Raw genomic sequence first — 13,306 nt, 5'->3', positions numbered from 1 at the left:
CTTTGTTCTGGCTGTGAAAAACTGTACTTGCCAGAACAGCAAAACTGGCCTAAGAAGACATCCCTTACGTGTCTGCCTGGGTATCCCCAAGGAGGCCACGTGTATTTCTGCTCTATCTACCACAGCCCCTCTTCAAATGGACCAGAGCTCACCAGTGCTTCCAGCCATCATGTCAGACACATTTCACTGGATATGCAACCAGCCATGAGAATGTCACTTACAGATAACCCATCAATTACTCATTTGCTAAAAAAATCAGTCAATTAGATGCATCCTGGGCTCCCTGGGTCAGTGAAGCACTCCTGGGTGGGTGGGAGCAGCAGACAGTTCTTCACATCTCTCATCTTTGTGCCCATGGGATCAGAAGCCTCATACTAGAATAGTTTTTATTCTCATCTGTTTGCTCTTCATATTTTATTTCAGATCTGGGACCAATTTAGTGTGTAAATGCATACTGTATGTTGATAAATTATTAGCCTTCTTACATTGCATGCCATTTGGTAAACCCATAGAGAGCTACTTACCATTCCCCACTGTGAATCAAAGGGCATTTGCTTAATAACTCCATATCCAGATGTGTTCAGTGAAGCACAGGGAAAGTGTCATTGTTTACCAGTCTGAGAGAATGTCCTAGATCCAAGAAGACACAAATCCTACCCAGAGCAGCTGCCAACTATGTGTGTTGCTCTTTGGAAAATTTAGTTTAATGAGTGCAACACAAACATCTCCCCCATGAGCCACGGCAGCAAGCACCAGTTGTACCCACTGCCTCACTCTGAGCGTTACACAAAGAGAGGCACCAGCTACCAATACAATGGGCGTATGGATTTTCCCCTAGGGAAGATTAGCAATAAATGTCTGGGACACAAACTCTCAGCTGGATTAACTCTCAGTAATTTCATTTTTGTAAGATCATTCCTCACAAAAGCTATGAGCAGTCTAAACGCCTTCAGGTGTTTCTTCTGACTTTCTTACTTGGTTGAGTCTCCTTTAGGAGCTAGCCTGAACTCTTGTGCTGTCTATTCTTAAGTCCTTTTGTTCCTTATAAGGAACCTATTCTGCACTGAAATCTCTTTATTTATTTACCTCCTTACTTATTTAAAGCAAGAACAAAAAGCAAGAAGTAACATGGAAATGCGAAAACTTTCAGCTGTTTAAGATGGCCACAAATGGAAGTTCTGTCTAATTCAATAAAATGTACTTTAGGTTTGTCTTTTATGAGAGGCCCTGCATTTTCTCATAGCCTCAAAACTTAGATGTAAAATCTGAAAAGTGCAGCTTCTAAAATGGTTGAGTTATTAACTGCTGCGCTAAGAATATTTGCTAAATTACAGCATGGAAGTATTCTCCAGCTTATTATTTCCAACGACAGGCATCTTTTATTAAGAAACTTGACTTGGATAATCAAGAACCACCCACTGTGAAATGAATGAATTGTGTTTTCCAGAGAGTACAATGGCTTTCTTTACCAGTGCTATGCCTCAACAGAATGGTAATACTTCCTTGACTTGGCACATGTGGCTTTGGAAAAGACGTGCTTTTTTTTTTTTTTTTTTTTTTTTTTTTTTTTGGCAGATTAAATTGTTAAATTAAAGCAAAGTCTTAATGAGTAATAAATAGCGAACAAACAGCAGACCTAATGGACCAACACTAAAAGCAGAGTCCCTCCTTACTGTTTCTTTAAAACACCAGCTGGAAGTTTTAACATTTCATTCAGAAGAAAATAAGTGAGCAAAAAAACATGAAAGAAGGGTGAACTCTTCTTTCTTTTAAAACATTATTTAACTCTAAAAAAGTAAAAGTTAGAAGCTAGTGAAAGGATTTACTGACAGCATCTCTGTCTCACCGTTGATAGGAATGAGCATGCTTTGCTGACACTTCTTCACGGTGAAGCTTTTGGGACCTGCCAGACAGATCTGCAGGATGAATTTGCTTTTTTTGTACAGAATTTATCGGCACAGTGTTGGTCAGGTTAGGTAGCCCTGAGGTGTGCGAGGCTATGCACAGCTAAACTTTATTTTAGGTTTCCTTCTAAGCTTGGATACACCTTCTTACAAAACACCATTAAGGAGTGCATCAATCAAGACCTAAAGGCCAGGAGGCCCTGTGCTAGTGGGGGGCTACTGTGCTCAAGACTGAGAGGGAGACTTCAACAAGGAAACCTGTCCAGAAAACTTAACTGCAAGACAATGAACAGCACATGAGCTCAAAAAAATCACCTCCTATGCAAAGGAAGAGGTCTGAGGAAGTTCTCAGGTTCCCCTGAAAGTGCTAGGAGGATGAACCTCCAAATCAGACAGTTTTACAAATGCATTGGGGAAAAAAAAAAAAAAAAAAAAAAAAAAAAGTAATTTTTTTCTTGCTAGCCACAGAAAGAAATAGATGCACAGATTTTCCAGGAAGCTTGAATCTCTTTGTGTCAGGATGGCTCTTGCACAATACCAAAGATCTGCACATATGTCAGCTCTTAACACTTCAGGGACTCCCAGTATATCTTGATTTTACCCTATTTGGTGAAAATTTATATCTTACAAGCTTTGGTTATGGAACAGCAGCAAGAAGAATGAAATTTTTAGAGGCTGCATGATGTAGAATCTTCAAGCCAGGCATCAAGAAACTTCTAAATAAAATATTTTTCCTTGCCATCTGTAAAAATGAGGCTGCTATGTCCATTCCCAGTGGGCTTTGCCACCTCCTGCAGCAGCAGGACATGCTCTGCCCTTCTGCAGCCTGTTCTGGCAGCAAAGTTTCCCCAGTACTGGCAGCTGTGCTGGGGCAGCACGGTCCTTGAGCTTCACAAGTCACACCAGTGGGTTCAGATTTGCATTTGGACTCAGAACAAAGAGAAATGTATTTTAAAGGGGTTTCTTGGCCAAACTACAAAGCTATTTCTTTTCTTCTTTTGTAAGAATGTGTCGTTCTTACAAAGAATAGTCAAAAAAAATATGAAGTTTACTTTGTTTGAATATCTAAGTTATTCACAAAGACACACCACCCTCTATAACAATACAATGAGCTACTCCAGAGAATGCTGAAATCAGTCAGTATTTTCATCTATGAAGCAAAACATACCCTCTCTTTTACACTTGAGTCTTTTCTCTACTTCCTTGGAGATTATAGCTGGAGGGGTACTCTCTTTGAATTTTACTGGATGTGATGACGTTCTACTTTTTAACGATTGAACCATTAAGTTTTGAATGGCAGATTTTTTCTTCTTTTTTTTTTTTTTTGTTTTGTTTTGCTACTGACATAACATCGTTATGTTGTTTGTAGGAATTATGGTTTTTATCTTCCTGTCAACAGAATATGCATGCAAATAGACTTAGATTATTTATAGAGCAACATGAAATTAAACTGCTTGTATAATGACTTAAAACCGGTTATCGCTATCCTGCATAATATCTGTTTAAACACACCACTTGCAACAAGCTTTCCTAATCAAAGGAGGAAACAAAAACACAATGTCACTAATTTTATGCATGCCGTAATGTGCTGTTCAGCTCTCAGCATTGCATCCCTGTGCAGTGCAGAAAAATGATGCTGTTTTTACTGATATGTGCTCTTCAATTTCTTCAGTGCTCTTTGGAGAGTACTGTCAAATTTCAGATTTTAAGGCTCAGACGCATTTGAAAAGCTGAAGGAAACATTCAGACACATTTTCCTGCACTTGCTATGTATTAGAAGCATCTCAGGTCTTCCCTTGCACAGATGCCTTTCCCTAAGTTCAGTGTCTCACAGTGGTGTGTCCAGGACCCCCTGTCAATGCACACCTGTGAGCCACGAACACCATGGGAACGTGTGGTACGGAGCTGCAGCTGGGAGCCCATGCAGCCCACACCCTCTGCAACAGCACTTTGTCCCAGGCCAGGAGTATCTCAGCGATGATACAATGTTAGGTCCTGGGCTAATAAATTCAGCATATCCATGTTCCCTTTCTCTTCCCAGTTTTCATGGTAGACCACTAATGAAATAGTCACACCACAGACTGAGGATTTTTTAAAATGCCCACAACTCCTGTGTGCATGGGAAGGTGTGTGGACAAGGCAATCCACCAGGCTCTGGTACAGGCACCTTCTGGCCCATTAGACTTGCTGGTCTGTGGGGTTGGGGTGTACTGTAGAGCTTAGGGATATGGTTTAGTGGAGGGCTGTTAGCGTTAGGTTGGAGGTTGGACTCGATGACCTTGAGGTCTCTTCCAACCTAGGAAATTCTGTGATTCTGTGATTCTGTGATTCTGTGAAGGTTGATTCCTTCTTCACACAGACAAACTGCTTCTGTCCCCAACATCTGCCCCACGAGCCAGCATGGTGTCTCTGCATTGCATTTGGCAGAACTTCGTTGGTTTGCAGCAGTTCAAGTGCCTGCTGGAGCCTGGCACTGGGCTGCTTTCCCCAGGAATGCCTCACATTTAGAACTGCCTTTCCTGGCTTTGCCTCATCTGCTCACATCGACTGAAAGCTATTAAAATCATTAAGTGCTTCAGAAATGGCTTTTGTCAGAAATACAGCTGCCTTCTGGCTGCCTTTCCTCTGGTCAGAGCTAAGCCACAGACTGCAAGGAGTCTCGCCCCAGCACCACAAAAGCCACCTCTACCCCTTTCTACACTTCCCTTCTTGCCTCTTGTGTCCATATACCTGTGACAGAGACAAGACAGTGTCCTTGCACCAGTGACAGAGATGCACTGAATGTCTGAAAGAAAGGTTACCCTTAGTGACAGCTCATACTGCATTTCCTTTGCTAGAAGTGGTGGCAAGCCACAAAAAAGCTGCAAATACATGAATTATTTCCAAAACATAACAAAAGGAAACCAAGAAAGAAAGAAAGAAAGAAAGAAAGAAAGAAAGAAAGAAAGAAAGAAAGAAAAAAAAACTGAACCTACAGTCTGACTAGTTGCAATCTCTAAAGCCTCTTCAATGTTCAAGGGGTGAGGTCAAGCAGCATGCTGGGTGAGCAGGGTTTTTGGATGTGGGTGAGGAGCTCACAGCCCAGTGCAGCTCACACCGGTGGTGTAGTGGTGTGAGGAGAGGTTGCTCAGCACTCTCAGGGCAGATCTCATCACAATGAAGCATGTGAGAGCGTGACAGGAAATAAATTGGACCTTCAGTCAACCATTTAGAAGTGCTAGAAACTCCCCAGTGTAAGTTATTCAATTTGGTAAGAAAAAAAAATAGAAGCGGATTAATTTTTTCCTGCCTCTCTGTCTATTTTTTCCTCTTGGACTCACTCTGCTGGTGATGGAGGAGCTGGTGCCATAAAAAGAGTTATTTTGGTGGCTCTGGTCCACACAGAAGCAGGAATTGGCCTCCGTTTATATGAGCTGCCATTTTTCCTGAACACTTTAATGATGCTGGTTTGAAAAGTTGCCATTTACTCACAGAGGAAAGTGCAAAGGGTCAAATTCTTCCTTTTTATTTCTGCTGTTCATCATAACTGTAGCCCTGTTTTATGTCACTCTGGCACTCAACAAATTGTGTCTGTCAAGGGATGAGTATTCCCTTTCAAATCTGGTGCTCTTGGCCAGTACAAACTAGGCAGGGCAGGCAGATGAGGAGAAGGAGCAGAGTCCTCCCGTCCTCTTAAGATCTTCAGCCTTCACAGCCCCATGTTGCTGCTGGAAGGAGTAAGAAACCATCCCTCATTTCAAAAACTTTAACTGATAGGTAAGAGCCGTGAAAAATCAAATGAATCATCTCCACTCAAAGGAAAAAAAAAAATCCAAGGAAAGAAAAAAATGATACACTTATGGCTCCTACATGAACTCAATCTTATATCAACAAAGATCTATTTAAAATGGGAGCAAGTCCTACCTTCAGAGCCCACTCACTGCCCTCTGTTCTGAATCTTGCAGAGCAAATTTTGCTTTTTCATCATTTACCAGGCAGATTACAGATCTCCTGAACTTTTAAAGTGATTAATCAGCACAATACTGGCCAGTACCAAAGGCAGAAACTGTTCCAATGGCATTGCCTAGGCTGTCAGCCTCCCTCTGAAAGCCACCTGATGGGCTGCTTCAGTTTGCAATCCTCACGGATGCCCCAAAGGCATTTGTAATATTACCTGCCTCTTCCATGGTTGCATAACAGATTAACTATCTGTAATGGTATAAGATTTCATAAACAAGTGTAAAAGAAACCAAGGTCAAAACCCAAACCAAGATGTATAGATTGACAGCCCAGATGTTAATAATAATAATAATAACACACATTTTGGGAAAATCTTCAGGCTCTGAGGATAGATTTCACACATCCTGGAGATACCTGTGGATAGAGGCCTGTCTGAGAGGGCTTTCTTAAACAAAAATGTTACATTTTTCTGAAGCTGTAAGGTACCTGGCTTGTACCCAGTGTACTACAACTACATAGGGCTGCTCTGAAACAACCTTTACAGACAAGGAATGCTGTGAGGTCTGAGCAGAGAATGCTGCTCCCCATAGCTGGAGGTGTTCTGGGTAGCAACACTGGCACAGAAACCAGAACCAGAAACAGCCCCTTGGCATGGCCAAGGAGCTTCACTCTTCTTGTGCAGTTACCCGAGGCTCTCAGCAATGAGAGACCTCTGCTTCCCTGAAACTATGGTAACCATGGTGATTCACTTTAGAAATAAAATACTGCTGCATTTCTGGCAGAGGAGATAGCAGCTTCTGCAAGGTGTGAGCATGCTGTCTTCCCATATCCTCAGTCAAACAGGGGCCACATTCATTCTCTGTCCAACTACATAACATAAATTTATTTTAAGAACACCACAGAATTCAGCAGGAGAAGAAATATCTGTGTATATTTGAGCAGAACAGGGCAGATCCAACTGGTCCTGGCTGGCCCCACACAATGCCACAGAGGGGACATGCATGGCGCAGGCTGCACAGCACAAGAACTGGCCCCATCTCCTTTCCGAGCCTGGGGACTACAACATGCCTCCTCAGCAGCCTCTGCCAAACACGTCCAGAGAAATCCTGTGCTGCCCAACTCCAAAACCCCAGGCAAAGAGTGCAAAACTCCTGCTGCTGAGATGCGGATTCTGGCTAGAAATACTTGTGTTTTCTTTGGAGCCAGCAGCTCTGCTCAGCTTTGCTCTGCCAAATGGAGGCTATGAAAATACTTCATGTCTTTTTCCACACCCAGAAACCAGATATTGTGGCCCGATGCGTGTTGCTGGTAAATCACAGAAGAGCCCAGAGAGATTTGTTGAGAGGTGTAGGTAATCTGAGCAAGGAGGGACACTGCTATTTGCTGTGGAGGGAGGTAGATAAACAGCTGTTTGGCTGGACCCTCAGCTTCCTAGCTGGAGAGGGGAAAGGGGAAAAAATTGAAGTTGAACAGGAACTGGAAGCCCAATGGGGTAGAAACTTAGACCCCACTTTCTCCTTCCCACTTGACAGCTCTCACATTCTGACTGAACCATAACGTTAGTAAACAATATATTTTGTGTTCTCACTTTCACAGGCTTTTCACTGACATGTTGACATGCAATTTCTCATCCTTTTCTATTATGCATCCTGAGCACAGCATCGGGAGTCTTCCTGCAGTTAGAACTGACAGCCTGGAGTTTTCACTCCTCATAGCTAAGGCATTAATAAAGCTATTTTGCTCATGTTCATGAAGTTGAATCTAGCCTTAATGGCTTTTTCTGCTACAAGAAAGAAAGAAAAAAAAAAAAAAAACAGTATTCTGGAACTGCTTGAATCTTAAACAAGTAACACCATAGTAAGCCAAAGGGAGGAGAAAGTTTTTGCTAAAATGTACCCAGGCTTCAGAGCAGAACTTTAGAAAGAGACATTTTCAAAATGAGGAAATGCCGGGAGGGAGTTTTCTCTGCAGCAGGCTATTGTTGTAGAACCTGAAAATTGTACTTAAACACTGAATTGCTTCATTGTTAGAAGCACTTTAAACATAAAACCTACCAGAAACACGTTTCCTTGTTCTGGCTGTGGGAGGTAGTGGAGCTTTTAGATCAATTGTTATGCAAATCTGCCTCTAGTTTCAAGCTAGGTTAAAATCTGTTCTCCAGACAATTAAAATTGGAGTCACTAAAGTGGTTCTTGCACCAAGGTCAACTTTCTAAGGATGTCAGGCTGTGGGTTTTGCATTTTAAAATGTATGTAGGAGCCCCATTCCTCTCTCACAAGGGATTGAGGGGGAGGAAGGGGGTGTTACTGAAAGAAGGTTGGTGCCTATGCAGGAGAGGAGTGGCTTTGACCAGAGCTCGCCACCACCCCAGCAAAGCCAACCAGAAAATCCCACCTTGGACCAGGGGCTGCCAGCCTGCATGGGTACACCACCACTGGGAGCAGGGAAAAGGGCTGTGGGGATTTATAGCAGCAGATCTGGTGGGTGCATGGTACTGTTAAGTGCACACATAAGTGCACCCAACTCTGCTGCAGGCACCGATTTCTCCATGGTGGCTTCAAGCTGCACAGCCCTACAGTTCCCATGCTTTGCTCCCTGCCTGCGTTACAAATACCATTTGCAACATTAAGCCATTCACCACACTGTCCTTTTTTGAAAGACCGCAGTCTAGAAAATTAAGCACTAAACAACCCATAGTTCAAAAATGCAGATTTTTTCAAGAAGATTAAGACCATTTACACAGACTCCTGTTTCCTACTCCCTCATCTCAGACCACAAACTGTTACCTGCACCTCCACCTCTCCGGAGTGAGGCTGATATTTCCGGAGGACCAGTGCTGTAAAACTACTCCTGGCTTTATGGAGCCAGGTAAATGGCATGCAGTTGATTTATACACATCAATTCATGAAAGGCAGACAGGTTTTCCCTTAAGAAATGTGCTTTGTTGGCTGCAATGTGACTTGTTCCGTAAAATGCATGAGTATGTCATCAGCAGAGGTGCACGGTGTGTGTGATGAGCAGTGCATATCAGTGCCAAGCCCCCGGCCCCCCATCAGACCCCACTTCCCAGCTCCCTGCTGAGATCATTCCCATCCCTAGGGAGCTTGCCAGGGGAGCCCAGACTGCACATACAGCTCACCTCACGCCCAGCAAAGCCTGAGTGAGTGACAGTGACACCTGGCCAAGCAGCACAAGCTGGCGAGGACCCACTGCCCCAGCGGGGTGGGGATGAGCACCAGGAGAGCTGCATTGTCTGCAGCTGGGTGATTTGGGGTTGGTTTTCCAATAAGCAGAGCACTGCTGCCTGCTCTCGTATGAGAGAACAGAGTGAGCCCCCCAGCTTCAGCTGCTCAGCATCCAGTGCGGGGACTTGGGAATGCTAATGGTGGGCTAACAGCTAGCACAGGACACAGCACACATTGCAGCAAGCACAGCGAGGCAGCGGGGGGCTAATGGAGGGTAATGGCTCTACAGTCAGAAATCATATCAGTTCAGCCCACACAGAGGTCTAGTTTCCAAGAGAGCCGTTATCTCAGCTCTGATGCATGGATGTCAGAGCTCCTATGCCCATTTTATTGGTTAAGTACATGTTTTTATTGCTGTTTATAGAAGTATTCCTGCATGCTGAGAAGCAAGGGAGCCCGTTGACTAGGAAGCACTGAACTTGCACCGACAGCTGCGTAAGAGCATCCAGACCCTGGCCAAGCCTCTGTGAGAAGGCTGGTCAGTGCATGTGGAGGGCTGCCTTAATTTCCTGGTCATGACCCACTTAAACACAACTCAAACCACTTTTTCTTGCTGATGAAAACATTAACAGGGAGGAGGGTGTCAGAGGAAGAGGATGGCTTGTAGCCAGCCAGATGCTTTTAAATACAACCCTTAAACTTGGCTTGTCCTGAGGCCTCATCTCTAAAAGCAAAACAGAAATGGGTGCAGCCTGTGATAGTCCACACTTGCACTTGTCCCCTCTCAAAGTACCCCTGCTCCCTGGGGTGCATCAGGCTGGTGTCTGCATTGCAGACACGTTGCACATGCTACATCCCCCACACCTGGCACAGCAAGGAAAGAGGCTGTGGGGAACCCTTACAATTTCCTTGGCAAAGGTGGGGATAAAATGGCCCTGGCAGCACCCACACGTTTCTGCTGAGCCTAGCACGTTGCACTGAGTGCAGCACAAGGGTCTAACAGAACATGCCACCCTGAATGCAGTCCCCTCTGCTGGGACTGTGTTGTCTGGAGCGAAGCCAGGGGACCAAGGGAAGTGGCTGCAGTCCCAACTGGTGCCAAGTAAACCCAAACAAGCCACATCACTGATCTCCCTGCCTCTAGGATGTGTAAAGTGGCACCAGCATCCTTTGAGAGCCATTGAGGCATGCAGGGTTAGATGCCCCAGTTTTGCAGAGGTGGTAGAAAAGCAGAGCTTCAGCTGTCTCTTCTCAGCACAAAACTTTCAGCTTTTTTGCACAGGGCTGAAAGTGAAATTCTCATCATTCAGCCATCAGATGAGACAGCCACACTATTTCGCTGTCTCAAGGGAAACCTGCTTTTGAAATAAAGGTAGGCTGCAGAGATTTTACTTTCTTTTATGTAAATATATGTGTAAAAGAAAAAAAAAAAAAAGAAGAAAAAAACTGAGAGATATTGCAAATTATTTTCCAGTCTGGTGCATTTCTTTGTGCACATAAAGTGGCTCTGGAAATGGGTGACAGACTCATATTTAGACACACTTTTGCCAGGACTTTTTATTATTATTATTTCTGTCTAATTGAACCAAAATGAAATACTGGGAATTGAGCTGCTCTGCTGAACCCTTTGTCCTAGTTCTTCCCAAAAGGAAGTCTGACCTGCCAATGTACATTTTGAGCTTCTCAAAAAAAAGGTCAAGCTTCCCACCCCACGAATATTGCAGAGTGCTTTGTGTTGTGGGAAGCCTGGATGAACAGCAGCAGCTGCCCGTGCTGGCAGAATGTGCAGAGAAAGGACGTGACAGCAGAAGGGATGCACCACTCTGCTCTCCCCTAGGCTGGGCACCCTGTTCCCAGCCCTGTCACCCTGAGGACAGGAGGGCCCAGCTATGGGACTGCAGCTCACACCTCTGGATGTAGAGATGAAGCTGCCCTGAGGTGCCCATAGCAGCTGGGCTCTCATTCTGGCTTTGGGGAGGATGGCACCTTCTGCTGCAGAGCATCTAGGTGCCAGGTCAGAGTTTGGCCTGTGGTAAAGGACACTGGGAGGGAAGCAGTGACCTCTGGGGAGCTGCCCACACAGTGCTGTCTGGGCAGCAGCTTTCTGCTCCTCTTCCTGTTCAGTTTCCTTCCCAGAGCCTATCTTGGCAGGACACCTGCATGCTCACAGCAGCAGGAGACACTTGCACATCCAGCTGTCACCCATGGAAGTCCAGAGGCACCTGGACTTCACCTGAAATGAGCTCAAAATGCCTCCCTGGTGCATTCAGCAAAGTCACTAAGCAGTAAGAAGATAAAAACTCCTCAAACACTAAATATTAGCAGCTACAGAGAGGCTGTGGGAGTTGGCACATCAAATACTGCAGCTGCACAGTCGGCTTTTTGCCCATTTCTGCAGAGTTTCACAGTGCAGCACTTGGCAACCCACAGCATTCCCCTGCCAGTGCGTGGGCTCGTGCTACAGCGGCAGGCACCCAGCAGTCCTCGGCTTACAGCATCCCCTGCACCGCCCGCACAACAGCCCGCACAACAGCTCTGGGAGAAGAAAAAAGGAAACGAGTGGGAGAGCACGACATGCAATAGTTGTACTTTTGCTTTACATTAAGGTTTGTTTGTCAAGTAAAATTGCCTCTCATGGGGCTTAGTGCACTGAAATGCTGGGGTATTTAACTTCCTACCTTTCAAGGCTTACTCCAGCCCCTTGGTACAATCTGAAACTGTATTTTGGAGACTGTTTTATCTGCCCTGGAACAGCATTATTTTAATGACATCTTTATAGCTCTGGTGGATGCCCTTGGTAAAGATTTTAGCCCTGCTGTTAGAAATTTGTTGCAGACCAATGCTTAGACAATGATAAAATAGCTAACAGGGAGCTAGGAGTTGTGTGCAATTCACAGTGCACCACGTGAGTGAGGTTTGCATTAACACGGTCTGTGGAAACAGAAACACGAACCATTGGGAATGACTGTAATTAGCATATGACTAATTCATTGGGTTGTTTGGGTTTCCATTTCATTTATGAGAAGTCTCTGGACCATACCTCATCCGCATATTACAAACTGACATGCAGATCCCTTGATTTTCTGGTCTAGCCTCACTGGCAGTTTCTGATAACTGTTCACGCTGCAGAGCATACATAAGCCATGAGTGAGCTCAGCTATTTCCTGCAAAATCATGTTCCAGACTGAACTTCTCCCCCTGGCAAGCCCTCACACACCAACAAATAGCAGTCCCTGACCACATAGCTCAAGGTTTGGACCCCTTCACCAAGGAAATGCAACACTACAGAGGAAAAATCAGATCTGAGCTTCAAGTTTCCATGTAGAAGGCTGCCTCCAAGCTCAGCCAAGGTGTGGAACCAGCCCGACCAACATGGAGCTGAGGTCTGTGTCTGGATCCTGCACAGAGCAGGGAATTGAAATGCTCTGGTCCTTTTAGAGCACTAAACCTTTCAGGAGCTACCTGCTCATCATATGACAGGCACAGTGGTTTTGTAATAAATCATACAGCATTAATGATCATCAAATGACTTAACCATGGAAAATTGCTCTAATGCTACCTCAGTGCATTAATAAATGATCCATTAATTATTTCAAATTACTGAGCATTGGTCTTGCTTCCCTGCTACGCTAGAACAACTTCATGACAAATACAAACAGGAGAATAGTGTTTAAACTAGCTCTGAAATCATGACAGGTGTGTGGATCCCAGAGAGCAGCAGGGCTCTCCTGTGGGTCAGCAGCAGCCAGAGATCAATTGACCAGTGAGTGAGTGGTACCCACCAAGCAAATATCAGAAAGAACAGGTGTTTTGAAAATAGTAGGAATTCAACTCCAAAAGAAAGCTGATGGGTAACTACATACACACAGGAAGGAGTTGAGATGGAATATTTTTTACTCCATATTGAAGACAATGTCCAATGCCTGGAAGCTGAAACTGGGTACACTCAACCTTAAAAATCAGCAGCAGTTTCCCAGCTTGGTGGAAGATTAAATACTGAAAAAATGGACAATTCTTTAAAATGAGATTTTTCTGAATGGCAAGATTTCATTTGCATCCAGGCAAAATGTCCTTCACAAGTGCAGTATTATGTGGGTCCCGCTGCATACCAGGAGACAAGCTGATCAAAGCAGATGGATGGAAGGAAAGGAAGTGTCACTAGAAACCCCCCGAGCAGGTCAAAGAGAGAGACAAAACAAGCAAGAGAGAGACAGAGATCTTCCGAGCTCAGACTTTCCCATCCCTCTCTCCAAGGCACTGGGATGCTCATCATGCAGA

Source organism: Aythya fuligula, chromosome 13 (assembly GCF_009819795.1).
Source record: "Aythya fuligula isolate bAytFul2 chromosome 13, bAytFul2.pri, whole genome shotgun sequence".
In the NCBI taxonomy this organism is placed as follows: Eukaryota; Metazoa; Chordata; class Aves; order Anseriformes; family Anatidae; genus Aythya; species Aythya fuligula.
This window is presented reverse-complemented; position numbering follows the sequence as displayed.